This window comes from Anabrus simplex, chromosome 2 (assembly GCF_040414725.1).
Source record: "Anabrus simplex isolate iqAnaSimp1 chromosome 2, ASM4041472v1, whole genome shotgun sequence".
Taxonomy (NCBI): Eukaryota; Metazoa; Arthropoda; class Insecta; order Orthoptera; family Tettigoniidae; genus Anabrus; species Anabrus simplex.
Window position 1 is genome coordinate 277,875,302 of NC_090266.1, and position 18,531 is coordinate 277,893,832.

Here is an 18,531-nt window from a genome sequence, read left to right on the forward strand (position 1 = left end):
TTTTCGAGGTATTTCAATGATCAGTATACATGCAAAGTGTCCATTGGGATTTTGGAAAAGAAGGCGCGATCAGTGGTTGATAACAAGTTGGATGAAAACCAGTGTGGCTTCATTCCACACAGGTGCTCTCAGGATCAGAATTTCAGTATGTGCCAGGCAACAGTAATGTGCTACCTTAAGAAGGCGTAGGACAGAGTACCGAGGAAAGAGATGTTAGCTATACTGTACGATTGAGGCAGGATCATCCACTGAAATGGTACAAAGTGGAAGGGAGGGATTCACTTTGGTGGAAATGTAGCAAGCAGTTTGGCCTATTCCGACGACTTGGTGCTAATGGCTGATTGAATTGAAAGCGATCAACAGTTTCCTGTAAGGAAGAAGTCAACCCCCAGACGAAGCTATCTTTACACCGCTATGTTTTCGGACCAATTTTGCTTTATAAGAGTGTGAGTTTAATTGACTTACGACATCTTATTCATAAGTTAGAAAGAAGACATGAAAGTAGCGAGAATGATCGCTGGCACAAGCAGGTGTAAACAATGGCAGGAAGTTACTCGGAATGAGGAGATAAATGCTACACGACTGATGAAGCTGTACGGTTTAACCAGCTTTGCTGGTGGGGCATGTGAGACAAATGGAAGAGGATATTTTACCTAGGAGAGAATGGACTCGGCCATGGATGGTAAGAGACGTAGAGTGAGATCAAGACGACGATGGTTAAATTTAGTTTATAACGGTTTAAGGATAAGATACGTAAATCTGAACGTGGGTAGACAGCTAGTTGCAAGCAGAGGATTGCAGTGACATTTAGTAAATTACCAGAGGCTTGCAGACTGAACGCTGAAAGGCATTAAAGTGTACGGTATAATGTACAGTATGTATCAAGATGAAACGTTATTATGTTTTTATGGACGGTTATATCAGCGGACATCAGTTAATTTCAAAAAATGAAGTACAAATTTCCCCCCTTAAATTGATGACTCATGGTTTATATTACTGTAATTATCAGTGAATAGATTATAGTAATAATGAAGCTTAACCAAACTTGTAAACTCCTCGCCTGGCACTCACAATGATTGGCGCTCGATCAAGTAATTTAGAAGAAAATCCACTTATACTATGAAAATCTAAAAACTTAGGAAAAACAAGAAAACGTAATTGTAAGTTAGTTTCTTTAGTTTATACTGCCTAAAATCCCCCATAACAGTACACTTCCTCTTCTTCCTGGTCTTCTACAGCTCCTCTTTTTCTGTCTTATTCATTTGGCCTTATTTAGGATTGCAGCATCTGCTTTCATGACACGAAGGCTGTCGATTTTTCTTAGTGTCTTCTGTGTAAACATGCCCGGTTCAAATCCTAGCTGCTTCAGGATATTAAGCCTGGAGCTGATCTTATTGCTTCACTCAGCAATGATAAATCTATGATCTTAAATGCTGTGGTTTGATCCGCAGAAGTGTCAAACTCTTCACTGCATAACTTCAACGTCTTTCGTAAAGCACTGGTGGGAATTTCTGCGGTTACATTCCTAACCTTGACACTGATTTTTCTTTTCCGAATATTGTATATATGCGTCTTCATTACTTTCTTGAACACTCAACCGCACCTAATCATCTATGGTTCGTTCACTATGAAATAGGAATTTATCACTAAATTAACCACAATTTATTGTACGAAAACAATCGAAATGTCATGTTCTAACAACGGCCACCGCCTTCTACCACATGAACTGAAGTGCGCCTGTCCTATAATTATTCATAAAAGCCACCTAAAATATACTACATACTTTTTCACCTGTCAAACTCATTCGGAAAACTGAATATAGGGAATAACTTGGAATGAGCAGGGAATGTGGCTCGTGAAACATCTCAATCCTTTTGTTAATTACCCCAGTTATAATGCTATTAGAGCTTTTAAACTTTGGGAACATATTCTCAAAGCAAGAATCCTTCATAAAACGCAATCTTCCAAAAATCGTATTTTTCAAAATTGTCTTGCCATCATCTCCCTTTAAGAGGAAGGGTCCACAAGTCAGTATCATTGGACCTTCATGTTTTCTTATGTATATGATTAATATCGGTAAAACATTGAAGACCTCGGGGGGAAATAGTAATAACCCTCATATTTTAACATTTTCAAGTGTTTGTAGTAAACAGTTCTATCCAATATGAAGTTTCATTTTTATCAAGAAGCTAGTTGATATAATGAGAGATGGCAGCACAATTCAGCTTCATTTTTATAACAAGCCACATGTCTCTGCAGTAAATAATGACAATCCACATTTCCAAGATGGCGGATCATGTTTCCAATGATGTGCTTTCTGCCAAAGAAAATGTCATTTATGGTACAGAAAACAATGGAGTTGAGGAGTTTATGGACAGAGATGACAGTTTAAAGGATCCGGATTATGTTGAAACCCAGGAATATTATGGAAGTTCATCTGGAAGTAATGAACAAGTAGGTTTTTGAGATGACTAGCAGTTTTGTTTACCATGTGCTTTTGAATGTTGGTTATAACTGTTTATATTCTGTGATACAAAACACCTTTTGCAGAGGTATTAGCATTAGTATTCATTATTATTATCAAATCATGCTAACGTGAGCAATTAACTAGTGTCATTATACTGAAATTTTATAAACATAACCACTCTTTACACGTCCTTTATGTGACTATGTGGGTTATAACTTTTTTCACTTGTTGATGTACCGATTCTATGTAGGTTATAATTAGTTTATCTGTTATTTTCTTTAAAATAATTGGGTAACTACATTATGTGACATTTAGAAAAACGTATGGAAATCTCTTTAATATGCCTGGATGGGTAGCTCAGGCGGTAGAGCGTTATCTTTCTGATCTTAAGTTAGCGGGTTCGATCTAGACTCAGTGCGGTGGTACAGTATATGAAGGCGGTACATTTACCGGCACATTAAAGAACTCCTGCTGGACAAAATTTCACTATCGGCGTATCCGAAAACCGTAAAAGTAGTTAGAGATACGTAAAAGCAATAACATTATATTAAATTATTTTTCTTTAACTTAGTTCATTTTATTAAACATACGTCTACATTGAGAATTTTTTTCCTTTCTTAGGGCGGTAACGAAAGTGCTTCAGTGGGTACCACCAGTATATTCTGAATTTGATGGTAGTTTGAAGTGCAGTGGTGCAAACAGTACAGGAATGTTCATTGATGAGGAAGATGAGAAAGTCAGATAAGTCCAGTTGAGAGTGAGAAAGACTGACATTAATCAATGCATCTTATTATTGTAATTGTGTTACTAACTAGTTTCTTTCTTTATGTATTTTCATATATTTCGTAGAGATGTTTTCTTGTATTGTCAATTGTTCACTACTTTATCCACATTGCATGTAAATAAGTATAACCCTCAAATTGATAGGCACATTCAGTGTTTAATATACTGTAATTCCCTATAATACTGAGTTTTACGCATTTTTTCTCCAGGATGTTATAAAGGGCCACATGTACCACTGTCATGAGTAATATGTTTGAAAGATCAAAAATGTCAGCAGTAAATATTTTGTGAAAATTAATTTCATTATATGTCATAACTTACAAAATGAGGCTTATCACTATTTTCCCCGAGGTCTTCAATTGAATTGCAGATCAGGCGTTTTGCGTATAATGTTATATTGTATAGAAAAACGGATACATTTTAGGTTTTGAATGACTGCAAAAGGACCCCGATAATGTTTTGAGATAGAGAGCTGACAATGGTACGGTAAACGGGGTGATATGTCAGCCTGTGTGTTTCACCAGGAGGAAACATCCTCTCAGTTTTAATTACTGTGTTGATGGGGTGAAAGAGCCTAATGGGAATCACTGTAAGTACCTAGGTGTTAACATAATGAAAGATCGTCATTGGAGTAATCACATTAACGTGGATGTAAATAAAGGTTTGAAATCTCTTAATACGGTTGTGAGAGTGCTGTAATTAGAATGAGTGTAAAGGAGAGGGCGTATGAGTCAGTGATACGAACCCAACTACGGTATGGTTTCAGTATATGGGATCATTACCAGATTACTGGATGCGAGAACTGGGAAGGATCCAGACGAGAGCAGCACTACTTACTCCGGAAGATTTCCGACAAAAGAGTAGTATTACGAAAATGTTGCAAAGTTTGGACTGGGAAAACTGGGAACTAACCGGTATATTCCGGGCTGTCAGTAGAGAGATGGCGTGGAATGTCACTTGTAGATGAATAAGCGTGAACTGGGTTTTCAAAGTAGGAAGGATCGTAACATGAAGATGAAATGTGAATTCAAGAGGACAAATCGGGGAAAATATTCGTTTATGGGAAGAGGAATTAGGGACTGAAATAATTTATCAAGGAAGATGTTCGACATATTCCCAACTTTGAAACGATTTAGGAAGAGACTGATATGGAACCTGTTGCTTGGGCGAAATATATTCATATGGATTCTAAATGAATGAAATTCCGATTTCATCACCCAATTACGTAAATATGACCATGAACAATTTATATTGTAATAAAAATGAATGGTAGATTGAGAATAATAAACCAGTATCTTGAAACTTTGTCTATATTTTTTATATTTTTATTGGAATTTTAAACTGCTTAATAATTATGAAAATAGGCCTACCTAACAACTGAATTTACGTTTAGTTTATCTTCTTGGGCAGTAAATCATAACCAGTTAAGGATGGAAAGTTTATTGAATTTGATAACAATGTGTATTTTTATTCCTTATTTGGCAATATGGTTTTTACAGGCATGTTATAGTGTAATACTGTATTTATATTTAACTTCTGTGTTTGGCAGACTGGAAAGATTTTATGCTACGGTATATTTGGCAGGAAGGTTTGTTGCTGAATTCTCTTTCCCTCCCAATACCACACATGGCAATGATAAATTTGTAGAAATGGAACGTACAATGTGTCTCATGTACCATACAACAGGAAACTAACGACCCGGAAGTAATAGACGTATAAACAGTTGTTTTTATACGGTACTACTAAGGCACAATATTAATAAATAACAGAAAGTAACTGACTAGAAAATTACAAAGCAAAGCAGAAAAGCAGTCATCTCCGTACAGCCCGTAGAGGCCCTTCGAAGGGTGGAAGGTAAAGGCTTCCACTATCCGTAACCTCGGCACCTCATGAGGTATAAGAGCATCCAGCGTTAAGAAAAGATTATAGGCCTTATGGGCTTTTACTTCTATTGGTGTTACCCACTTTAGTTCTACATGTATATAAAAATTATAATGAATTCCTATCAAAATGTATACTTTTTCTTATGAAACAAGCATTGGTTGTGCCATACAATACTAAAGAAGACGTAAAATCATTTTGATATCTTTGAGTTTATCCTTTTAAATATCGTATATGCGGTTCAGTACACGAAACAGCCGGCCATGCTTGTCGCATTGCGCGCCACATTTCAGCGTGTAGTGCGGAAGTGTGTACAGTAGTCAACACGTGTAATAACTCAGCTTAACCACTGAGAATCATTGGTGAGGTCAGTGCGGCATGTTTCCCTTTTTGTGTGTGTCACTCATTACAGTGACTGCTTATGTAAGGGAGATATTCGGCAGAGTGAAGTGATCGTCTTCCTGGGGCGCATAGTGTTTTGTTTAAAAAATACAGTATATTGTTTCATTTTTCGTGTATTGCATTGCTTTTGGTTGTATGTATCGTATATTGTTTTTGTCTGTTTAGTATTTTTTATATAATCAGTCAGCGAGTAATACATTTAAATTATAGCTGAACATGTGAAAAGGATAAGTAGTGAAGTTGGCAGGAGAAAGGAACGGCAAATGGTGCTTAATTCATTTTCATATTTGAAAAACAAAGCATCCAGGACGAAGTGTAAACTGGGTAGTAGATAAAACCGCAAATTTCTTAGGAATTTCGAAGACTTCCGTCTTCAAAATAAGGAAGGAAGCCAGCGAAGGGCCACTCCAGAGTCCCAGCAAGAAGCGGGAAAGGAAAAAGTTAATTCGCAGTAATTCCAGACTCATTAAACACCATGATTTTGCCAGAAGTGGAATACGGCGCACTGTTCATGAATTCTATTTTAGAGATGAACCGCCATTTCTGAACACAATCCTCACTTCCGTAAACAGCAACTCCGAACTACCTGATTTAAAGAAATCATACGAATAGGTCATTCAGCATTCTGTATTTTATGTTGCGGAAGAATATTTAAGTTATCGTATTTTGTGTTAAACATGAAGCCCTTTCATCTGTTGTCACTTACGAGTAAATTTATCTGAAATGAGCTGAAGGATACATCACCGAGACAGAGATATCTCGTCGTCAGCTTCCTGTGTTAGTAACCACACAGTACTTGCCTTAATAATGAAATGTTTCTGGGGGCTAATAGACTCAGCACTGCGCTCCCTTATAGCAACAACGATCATGAAACTTTCTCAGATATAAAAAAACAAGACAATCATTTCGGTTTCTGGACATGCATATTATTATTATTATTATTATTATTATTATTATTATTATTATTATTATTATTATTATTATTATTATTATTATTTAGTTCGCATCCCTGCATGTTCAAACTCTTACTCTATTTCGAATGATACAGTCAGTGGGCTATTATGCTTAGAAACGTTATGGCAAAACGAAATTTCATTAATGACTGGAGATAATCTGGCATTTATATTATTATTATTAGTCTTGCAACAGCTGTACCAAGCGTTGTATAATTTTATGTCATCACTGTATTTCACAAGCAGTGTCCGAGCCGCGGTGAGTGAGCGAGTATGGCAACAGTGGAAGGCAGCAGGCCCATAAGGCCTGTAGTCTTTTCTTAACTCTGGATGCTCTTATAGAATGGTTAGGCCTACTCGCGGCCGCCTTTGCCCGCAGTAATTAACCTTCTTCTCATTTTTGGAGAAAATTACAAAACATTTTATAAATAGTCTTCATGTTATGTTACGGCAACATTAAATCTCATACTTTTGTTTTACTCGACACCTTCGCTTTTTACTTCTTAATAAAATTGTACGACATTGTAAGTACATGTAAATGTCTATAGATCAATAATTAATTAAAGACATAACATTACTTTTCTTGTCGTATTAATAGACTCTTGTTCTGTCGGCAACCATATTCGCGGCTTGGAATTACTGAAAACCTTGAGTGTTTTTCTTTCGAAGTGACGGTGGTGAAGTGCCATACTTGTCACACTCCAACTTTACTTGGTAAAATGTCCTCAGCTACCTCTTGCATGTATTTTAATTTGATGCATCTGGCTGCTTACTCGTCAATTTGGACGTTCCCTTTTACAGAATCCCTCTTGGGCGTCTATGGCCGAGTTTTTAACTCATTTTGTCGGGTAAACACCTAAATGTGTTAGCAGATGTGTTTCACAAGCCGACTTCGTACGACATGGAGTGTCGAACGGACTTTTATCAGCCCTTCAGAAATCTGACTACCTCTGCCGGATTTGAAACCGCTCCCTTGGGATACGGAGGCTGACAATTGACCACTGATTCACACAGGGTGCATTCAATTAAATACTTGTCGTGAATCACAGTTACGCAGAGTGCTCTCATGGCATACATATCGTCGGCATCATGTTAAACTAACGAATGTGCAAATATGCATTTTTCGCTTTTGACATTTTTTACGTATCACACGGCCAACTGTCAATCTGTAGCTGCTAGCTAAGGGCCATATTAATGCCGCACACTTCCACGAACATGAGGATTTTCTTAAAGTGGCCATGGTAAAGTAGCGTCTATGTCTCATTCTTGACATTCGTTGCTATTTTAATTCCTTTGTTCAATTTCAACGAGCAAAATGTAATGAATAGGCCACATTTCCTTATTTACCGTAGTTGTTTTGGGTCTGGTTACGATGGTCTTGATGAAAACTAACCAACATACAACATTCGATACCTCGTGAAAATGAGGGAGGGTAGTTACCGAGCTGGTGATTCTCAATGAAAACTAAAGAACGTGTAATTCAATTTCTGGGAAAGTATACCTGCCGATGAGCCATATTTTCAAAATCTATTCACTAAATATCTAGTGGACTGTTTGTTGAAAATAATCTGGGAATGTTGATAAATACCTTATAATATTTAAGAAATTAATTTGTTTGCAAAAAATTGGAAATTTGACCATCTGAAACGACCCACATCACACAGCTTATGGTGGATATCTATTTTAAGAGAGAACTAGGTGACTTTATACTCACTTATTCCTTTTTTACATTTTGATTTCCATCACACCGACACGGATAGATCTTATGCCGGCGAAGGGAAAGGAAAGGACCATGAGTAAGCGACAGTAGCCTTAATTAACATAAAGCCCCCGGAATTCCGACAGTGGATATCTCCAGAATGCAAACAGATAGCTACGTGACCCAAACCGCGCAGCCTCTTGCAGCTGTTTGAATTCGGTTACTTGAAGGATAGCTTCGTGCCAGACGCCCTGTGGCGTGCATTTCACTTACCCAAACCACCGCCCTCTGCGACTTCAGTGGTGTCAAGCGAGAGCTCATTGGAGGATGGAGTGGAGGTCCGTTGTGTTTTCCGTCCAAAAGCCGGTGGTGCCAGTAATGGCCATGTGTTGATTAGGAGGAGGCCAGGTGAGCGCTTGCATTCCACCTGTCTGCGGCGTCGACACACTGGACCTACACCGGGAGTTCTGGTTTGGGGAGCAATTCCCTATGACAACAGGAGCACTGTCGTAGTTATCTCAGGCACTCTGACTGCAGATGTGTAGGTCCGTCTGATGATTCGACCTGTTGTGCTGCCATTCATGAGCAGCATTACCGGGAGTAGTATAATTGGATGGTTCGGCGGCCACCACCACCACCGGGTCCCAGAGGCCTCCTCCACCACCACCACAGCCAAAGGCCTCCCAGAGGCCTCCTCCACCACCCGCGGGAAATTTGAATTGGTAAACAAAGCCACGTGCTTTTTGACAGCTATCGTCGACAACAACGCATCGCTAACCTCACTGCTGCCATCTTGACGGGCCTAAACCTCAGTAGTACCAACTTAACCTAACTAGCGCGAGATTTGAATAGGTAAACAAATCCACGTGTTTTTGACAGCCACGTGCTTTTTGACAGACAACAACGTATCGCAAACCTCAGTGCAGCCATCTTGACGGACCTAAACCTTAGTGGTACCAACTTAACCTCACTAGCGCGAGATTTGAATCTGTAAACAAATCCACGTGCTTTTCTGACAGCTGTCATCCGCCATCTTCAATCTATAGAGCACAGTGCTGTCCTCTTTAGCTACTTACCTTTGAAATGTGGTGGCGGATAATTTGAAAAATGCTTTTTGACAGCAGCCATCTTTGAGCACCGTGCTGCCCTCTTTAGCTAGATACCTTTGAAATGTGGTGGCAGACAATTCTACGTGACAGCAGCCATCTTTGAGCACAGTGCTGCCCTCTTTGTGGTGGCGGGAAATTCCACGTGCTCTTCTTTGGAAACAAACTCACGTGCTTTTTTCTGACAGCTGTCATCCGCCATCTTGCATCACAAACCTCAGTGCTGCACTCTTTAGCTAGATACCTTTGAAATGTGGTGGCGGCAATTTGAAAAATTCTACATTCTCTTGTTTGGAAACAAACCTATGCGCTTTTTGACAGCTATCATCCGCCATCTTTAATCTAGAGAGCACCGTGCTGCCCTCTTTAGCTACTTACCTTTGAAATGTGGCGGCAGCAAATTCTACGTGCTCTTGTTTGGAAACAAACCCATGTGCTTTTCTGACAGCTATCATACGCCATCTTTAATCCAGAGAGAACAGTGCTGCACTCTTTAGTTGAAATGTGGTGGCGGCAAATTCTACGTGCTCTTGTTTGGAAACAAATTCTACGTGCTCTTCAGCTGTCATCCACCACCTTTAATCAAGAGAGCACCGTGCTACCCTTTCGTGGTGGCGGATAATTTGAAAAATTATTTTTGACAAGCAGCCATCTTTAATCCAGAGAGAACAGTGCTGCCCTCTTTAGCTACTTACCTTTGAAATGTGGTGGCAGCAAATTCTACGTGCTCTTGTTTGGAAACAAACCTATGTGCTTTTCTGACAGCTATCATCCGCCATCTTTAATCCAGAGAGAACAGTGCTGCACTCTTTAGTTGAAATGTGGTGGCGTCAAATTCTACGTGCTCTTGTTTGGAAACAAATTCTACGTGCTCTTCAGCTGTCATCCACCGCCTTTAATCAAGAGAGCACCGTGCTACCCTCTTCGTGGTGGCGGATAATTTGTAAAATTCTTTTTGACAAGCAGCCATCTTTAATCCAGAGAGAACAGTGCTGCCCTCTTTAGCTACTTACCTTTGAGGCGGTTAATTTGAAAAATTCTATTTGACAAGCTGCCATCTTTAATGAAAAGAGCATCGTGCTGCTATCTTGCGGGTAATTTTTACGTCACAGCTGTTATCCACCATCTTGCATTGCTAACTTTAGTGCTGTCCTCTTTAGCTACTTACCTTTGAGGCGGACTATTTGAAAAAAATCTATTTGGCAAGCTGTCACCCGCCATCTTGCATCGCAAACCTCAGTGCTGCACTCTTTAGTTGAAATGTGGTAGCGGATAATTTGAAAAAATTCTTTTTTTGACAAGCAGCCATCTTTAAACTACAGAACACCGTGCTGCTATCTTTATCGTAGTAGCGAGCAATTTAAAATCTTGATGCTTTTTTCTAACAGCTGTCATCCGCCATCTTTAATCTAGAGAGCACCGTGCTGCCCTCTTTGTAGTGGTAGTAAATTCCACGTGCTTTACAAACCCACGTGCTTTTTTGACAGCTGTCATCCGCCATCTTTAATCTAGAGAGCGCAGTGCCGCACTCTATGTAGTAGCGGATAATTAGAAAAATTCTTTTTGACAAACAGCCATCTTTATTCAACACAGTTACCGCTATCTTACATCGCTTACCTCGGTACTACACTCTTTAGTTGAAATGTGGTGGCGGTAAATTCGAACAAGTTTAATTATACATCGGGGGAGCTAGAGTAAGCACGTGCTGCAGTGATGACGTCATCATGCATGTTTAGACTTGTCCGTTTTCTTAAGAGTAAGTCGGTGTAAAGGAATGCAATAAGTATGCATCATAAAAACAAGAGTTGCATGTGCTGCAGCGATGACGTTATTGTAGGTGCGCATGTTTAAACCCGTTCGTTGACTAAAAGCTTTAGTCTTCGAGAAACAGTGATAGAGAGTAGAGTGCAAACATGACGAAAACATTAATAGTTGATGTGCAAGGCTTTAAAGTAAACGGAAACAAATTTGTGTTTGAAGAGGTGGCTGTGTTAGATTGCAGTGTGTTGTGGGCACCAAAACTTGTTAGTTTAGTATTTAGCCCACCGCTCCCTTACTGTTTGCAAACAGATGAAGATAAAAAGCATACTCAGTGGATTGAAAACAATTTAGGTTTGAAGTGGGAAGAAAAAGGAATACCTTAAATCAGGAGATCTAGAGGGATAATTAACCACACGATCTTCGAAAACTTCCCGTATTACCTCCATAGACCGATTAGCAGTGTGTCCCGTCGCATTATCTTGCTAAAAGTAACCATTACTCCTTTCTTCTTCCGTCAGCTCTTGAAAGAATGGTCTGAGAATGAGGTCTATATCTCGATCAGCATTTATTGTTTCGCGGAAAAATATAGGCCCTATAATTCTGCAAGCACTTATTGCGCACCAAACTCCTATTTTTACACCATGGATTGGATGGAAATGCAACTGGTGGGGATTTTCTGCACACCAGTAGCGATGTTTTTTTTCTTGCTAGGGGCTTTACGTCGCACCGACACAGATAGGTCTTATGGCGACTATGGGGCAGGAAAGGCCTAGGAGTTGGAAGGAAGCGGCCGTGGCCTTAATTAAGGTACAGCCCCAGCATTTGCCTGGTGTGAAAATGGGAAACCACGGAAAACCATTTTCAGGGCTGCCGATAGTGGGATTCGAACCGACTATCTCCCGGATGCAAGCTCACAGCCGCGCGCCTCTACGCGCACGGCCAACTCGCCCGGTAGCGATGGTTTTGACTATTTACATAGCTACTTAAGTGTCGCCATGCTTCATCACTAAAAAATAAAAGTTCTAGGTTAACATACCCATCGTGAACTGACTGAAGCAACCAGTTACAATACCGAACCCTTGCGAAACTGTCAGGTCCTCTTAAATATTGGTCAGGGGTAGGTTTGTACGGTTTTATTTTTAACATGTTTGTTGCTTTGTGGGCAGAAGATAATGACACATTAGCTTGTACGGCGAGACGCGGCAGGGATTATGTTGGAGTTCTTTCCAAGAGAGCTCCTATTTCGTCAAGCTTTTCCTCTGTTAAACGGTTCGTCTCCTGCGTGATTTCTTGTTAAGAATGGACCCGGTGGTGCGGAACTTCTTTACTAATCTACGTACCGTACTACTATGGGGAGGGAGGATTCCAGGAAATTTGCGAATGAATCGAAAGCGGCATTCTGTATAAGAAGAATGCTTCGCATAGCACAACACAATGAATACACGCTGTTCTACTGTATACATCACTCGTTAAACACACGATTAGTATTCATACAGAAACACATTAAACACGCTACCAATGCCGCAGGTGAACTGAATTATTGCTGTGTGTGAAGCAATGGTTATCGCTACCGTACTGCATTAGATCATCTTAGCCGGTCATGAAGCAATATATCTCTCGGCAAATGAGTCACCCGGCCGCGCTATCGCCTTCTGTGCGTGTTCTCCTGACACACGGAGCAGACAATAAAAAGGACCCTGTATTATTCATAAATTCGAAGTAACAGATAGGGAATAAGCGAAATGGTTACTGGTAAGAACGGGTGGGGACATTTGAAGGAGGGTACTCGGAATTTATTTTAAGTCGATGAATGACGGTGTACACACTAGTTGGCTTTGGTGGCTGGCCCAAGTGGAGTGAATGGAGGAGAAGGAACTACTTTGAAGAATAGTGGAGTCGGCTTTGGAGGGTAAGAGAAGCAGGCGGAGACAAAGGCGGGGACGATTCAACTCAGTTTTTAATTAGTTAATAATAAAAGGTATGGAACTAAACAAGGCCAAAGGGCTAGTTGTAAATATAGGATTGAGGAGGCACTTAGCTCTTTCGTAGAGGCTTTCAGACTGAACGCTGAAAGGCGTAACAATCTATAATGAATATTCATGTACAGTATGGAAGCCTTTATTACTATTATTGTATTGAAATAAATCTGTACGTTGAACATCTCTTCAAATACTAACGATATTACGAGATAGCGGAGTTATTACTCTGCAGATTTTACCAACAGTAGATCTGGTGTCACAGGTTACTCACATTTGTGCACCATCCATGCCACTAGATAAAAACCCTGAAACTTCAGTGCAGGAAACGGGCATTTAATGACCGGCACTGTAAGTCATACAAAACTTCAAGTGACGAGTTTGTTTAGTTTCAGCTCAGAGAGCAAGAACACACTCTTTATTTTACAGTTATAAAGGTTACGCGGGCTAAGAGATGAGAAATAAGATATTAAGAGAGACGTTTTCATTCTAAAAATGGCTGCCCAAGATCCGGAACTTAAGTCAAGTGGATGCCGAGTTATGGAGTGTTTTAAATCTCGCCTTTTAGAGGAGGCTGTTTGATAAAAAAATACATTTCGTTATCCTCCAGCGCCTTACTTCCCCTTAACACGGCTATAGCTATGTGGAGGACATAATGGAGAATGACAGTTCTAAAAGAGGAAAAAAAGAAACACTCTGATAAGTTCTCGTCCTTGCTGTATATTTCAAGCCGAATACTTATCATTTTGTCTTTCTTAATGACCATGTGATGATGTAGTGACTGCGATATCATTTTATAGGGAATTCGTAGGAACTTCATTTCAAATACTTGCCATTATAAGTTATTATTAATTATATTATCAATAATGGTTTGACATGAATCTACGAGAACGATGGAGTGTTAGACGAACGAAAAGATGTATGTAATGTTTTTATCGTTTACATTAAAATAAAAACTGTTGTGTATATTATTGCGAGTAAGGATTAATTTGTGATGGAATGAATACTAATAATGCTACTGCTTTTTCATGCCACTAATTAATTTTACGGTCCTCGGAGTCGCCAAGGTGTTAAAATTCGGTTCCGTGGTATTTCATTATGCCGGCCCCGCGGTGCAGGGGTAGCGTGCCTGCCTCTTAGTCGGAGGCCTCTGGTTCAATTCCCGGCCAGGTCAGGGATTTTTAACTGGATCTAAGGGCTGGTTCGATGTTCACTCAGCCTACGTGATTAGAAGTGAGGAGCTATCCGACGGCAAGAAAGCGGCCCCGGTCTAGAAAGCCAAGAATGACGGCCGAGAGGATTCGTGTGCTGACCACACCCAACCTCGTAATCTGCAGGCCTTTGGGTTTAACAGTGGTCGCTTGGTAGGCTAAGTCCCTTCAGGATGTAGTGCCGTGGGGTTAGGTTATGTTAGGTTAGGTATTTCATTTACGTTACTAACCCAAGGCTGGCATAATTGAACAATTTCACATACTCCCGGAGCGAGCTGGGATCGAACCCGCCAACTTGAGCTCGGAAGGCCAGCGTTCTATCTTCTGAGCTACTAGGCCCAGTGGGATTAAAATTGTTGAAAATTTTGGTAGGAATCAGAATCACGAAAGAGGATTTAGTATTACGCCCTTGAAGTGAGGAAAGATTTACTTAATGAATATATCTGAGATGAAACTCTTCGGCCTGTTAAAATAAAGGGGTGATAGCAATCCATCCAGGGACAACAGATCTGCGAAATGAATAATAAGATGAAGCAGCCTGAAAAGATTTAGCAGTTTGCAGGAACACTGAATGGTAACTGATGCCGCGATGAGCTACAGTTTGTAACATTACCAATCTAAATCAGCCTACATCAGACGACATTGGCTGATTTGTTTCAACACATCGAAGTACTTTCACGGCTCTGTGCTTGTTGAATGAAATAAGGACTAGAGGGTTGCAAGCCACTGTTGTTATATCCAATGAAGTAGACGGTAAGTCTTCAGCACAGAATTGGTAAAATATCCACAGAAGGGTTAGGCCAATGTAAAAAGCAAAGGCCACTGATTCCGAAAATTCACCTCTGTAAGAATAAATGTTAAAAGTTAATAAATTGTCTAACCTTGAAGTTAGTAGCACGGATCGACAATAAGAATATTTGACATTCATTTGTGAACTTCATGGAATGAAAATACTGTAAAATATTTATACTAATCAGTGAATTTGCTGAACGGTTCGGTTCATGTAGCGGTGGGATTGCATTCGGGACGTAGTGGGTTCAAGCCCACCATCGGCAACCATGAAGATAGTCTTTCGTTATTCCCAATTCCCCACTGGACCACGGTCACTTTCTTCCCAATCCTAGTCTTGTCCCATACTTGATTCGCCGAAGAATCTTTCCATGTGTTGTTGCAACATTAATCACTTCCCTCAAATTGATAGATCTGTCCGTGTACACATTCAACAGTAGTTAGAGTCGTAAGGAGGGCACTTTCCTAGCTTCTGCATGTAATCTCTCGTCAATGCTCGTCTTAAGAGTTATATCACTGGAGCAAATATGGCAGAATCTCCTCACGTTTCCTTGACCAAATGTTATACCAGGAAATATTCACACATAACAATGGATAATACATAATATATTGTACCGGGAACGCCGCTACGGAAGCGAAGTTCGAAGTATGTTTATTGAACTTCGCGCGAGGCGGAAGATATGCAGCCCGCCGAACTCAATGACGTGCGCGGCGAGTGACGTAGCCGCCTCGGGTGTCCTCTACATGACCATATATGGTCGTGTTCCAGCCTACTTGCAAAAGTCTATTTTGCGTTAAAATATCGCTATTTTGACACTGCCAACACAAAGACCATTGTAATGGAAGCAACCTGTCAACATTTCAGGGAAATCCACCGTATATTTTAAGAGTTATAAGGGTAGATAATACCCACGTTCTAGATACTTCCACACAATCGGGTATAAAAGGAGGACGACCCGGACTACAAATTCAGTATCTGTCACTCCACCGTCTCTGCAGCACGGGTGACGGGAGGAGCGCTGTGAATGCAGACCGAACCTATCGTTGGAAAAGTCTTTGAAATTCGAGTGTTGGAACTTTGTTATTTTCTTAAAGTATCGCGTTGGAACTTTGTTATTTTCTTCAAGTGCCACATTGGAACTTTGTCATTTTCTTCAAGTGCCGCGGTAACTATTGAAGGAACTTAGAATTCTCGTGAGTGCGTGACTTCTGCAAGTACCACGTTTGAACTTATATTTCGAACTTGTGCTTTCGTGGATCAATTTCAGGAACATAGAAATTCTCCGAGTGTGTAAGTTGGACTAGTGTTCTATGACAAGCTGTGTCAACGTAAACTTTCGTGTGAATGGTATGATTTTTCTCCCAAGTACCACATTGAACTTATGTCTTATGACAAACTGTTGAACTTAAGGTATTTTTAAACATTGCGTTCGATTGTGAAAATATGAAATACCTTCCGAGTACTGCATCAGGATTTGTGCTTAGGCTCATGTCAATATGATAGACTGTGAAAACTTAGAATACACATGCCATGTTCCGAGGGAACATAGAACTTTCTAGCGTCATAAGTGAACTCACAATTTGCGGAGTTAGACATTTTCCAAGTACCATTTTTCTTTAATGATTATTTACTTTTCTTATCGACGGAATAAGACATTTTCCGAGTGCTATTTCATTTACTAAGCTTATTGCAAATGTGTCAATGTGTTCCGAACCTTCATAAACTGTGCATTAAGAACTGTGGTGACTATAAACGGCAATCATATGGAACATTCTAGTTTACCGTGCCTGTGTTAGTAAGCTCACGTCACGAACTTAACATTTTACACATTAATTCCACCAGTACAAGGTCAAATATTTAATTCAATCATCCTGTTCTTCAAGTGACTGTTTAGGAACATTTTCGATTCAATGAAGTGTCTGAATCAAGGATTTAGTAACACTTGTCACATTTCATCGTACGAGTGGATGCAATCATTGAATGGTCATATCTATTAAACAGTGCCACAAATAAATGGAGTGCCGTACAGGGACTTGCACGTGAATCACGTCTTAAAAATCGAACCCCGGAACGTGTGCGTCCAGAACTTCGAGAAATTCCAGAACTTCACATCCAGGCGGGCGTGGTTCCTACCCAGGCCGTATCCAGCGTCGTCCCAGGACCCGCAGTTACCAACCAGTCACGACACTTCATTTCTACTGTATGAAGGTGATTTTAACTTGTTTTCAATAGTCAATAAACTCAGATTATCCAAAAATCTCTAAGTTCGATGAACTATACACTTCTCTGTACCAACTCCAATGTTTTAAGCCACACCCTAAGATATAGTCCACGCTCATCAATTTAGTGTCAAGCGCCTCTAAGATAGACATATTTTCCTGGCACAGTATATCCACCCCATAGTCCCGTTCCCTGACAAGGGCTCGGGGATGAGGTGAGATGAAATTATATGGTATGTTTTCTACGGGTAGTTGCACCTCTTAACCCCAACCTTAGTTGAGGTGATACTGGAGAAGAAGTTATTGTGAGTGAAAATGGGTGAAAGGAATCTTGTATTCTGAGAATAACAGCAATGTTGCACTTTAAATATAATGGACACTGAGGGCTTTCTTGAAAAATGATACGACGTATAGACAGTATTACAGTATTATAACCGTGTGTAAGTTCTTGTTCTCCTTTCTGAAGATCCTTTCTACACTTTCACATCTTCTTTACTCAAATAGTTTATCGAATTCAATTTCATGTAGCCCTTGCAAGGCAGACCCTCCAACAGGTTGGGCAGCATCTTCCGTGTATAGAAAACTGCGTTATAGTGTGATGGAGGATAGTGTTGTATGTGGTGTACTGGTGGTAGGAATGTTTGGGAGAGAATAAGTACCTATTCTCCAAGACAAGGGCATTAATCGATTTTTAATTGAAATCCATCAATCAGCTCAGAAATCGAACCAATAGCCATGAGAACCGAAAGCGAAGATGTAAGCAACTTAGCCACTAACCGGATACTTGATTCCTAGAGCGGTGCTATATTCTGTTAAAAAAAAGCCGCTGAAGCGCGTCTTCAGGAATATCGGCAAACACGGAAACTGTTGAGATAAAGACTCACAGAAAAGTTCCCTCACACATTTCCAGCTATAGACAAAGTGCATTTTTAGCTCATTTCGAATATGCCAATCACAAACGTAGATTTGTATTGCATTACCACATACAAACTTGAACATATGCATCGCGCTGCAATTATTTGTACTAATCAGCTAACACGGCGCAGTTAACGTTCTTAATATGAATTGCGAACTTGCTTTTCGGTAGTCTATAAAGCACTGCTCTCATATTCCTATCTTGTTCAAATATTACATTTCACTTACCGTTAAATTTCGAGTTTTTTACGTTCGCAATATTCCAGTAATATCGCCGAGCTCTCTAGCCACATCTTCAGTATTGTTCGGTTCGTCTCTACTTAGTTTATTGAGACAGTAGTAGTACGAAAAACTGAAGAAATTCTATT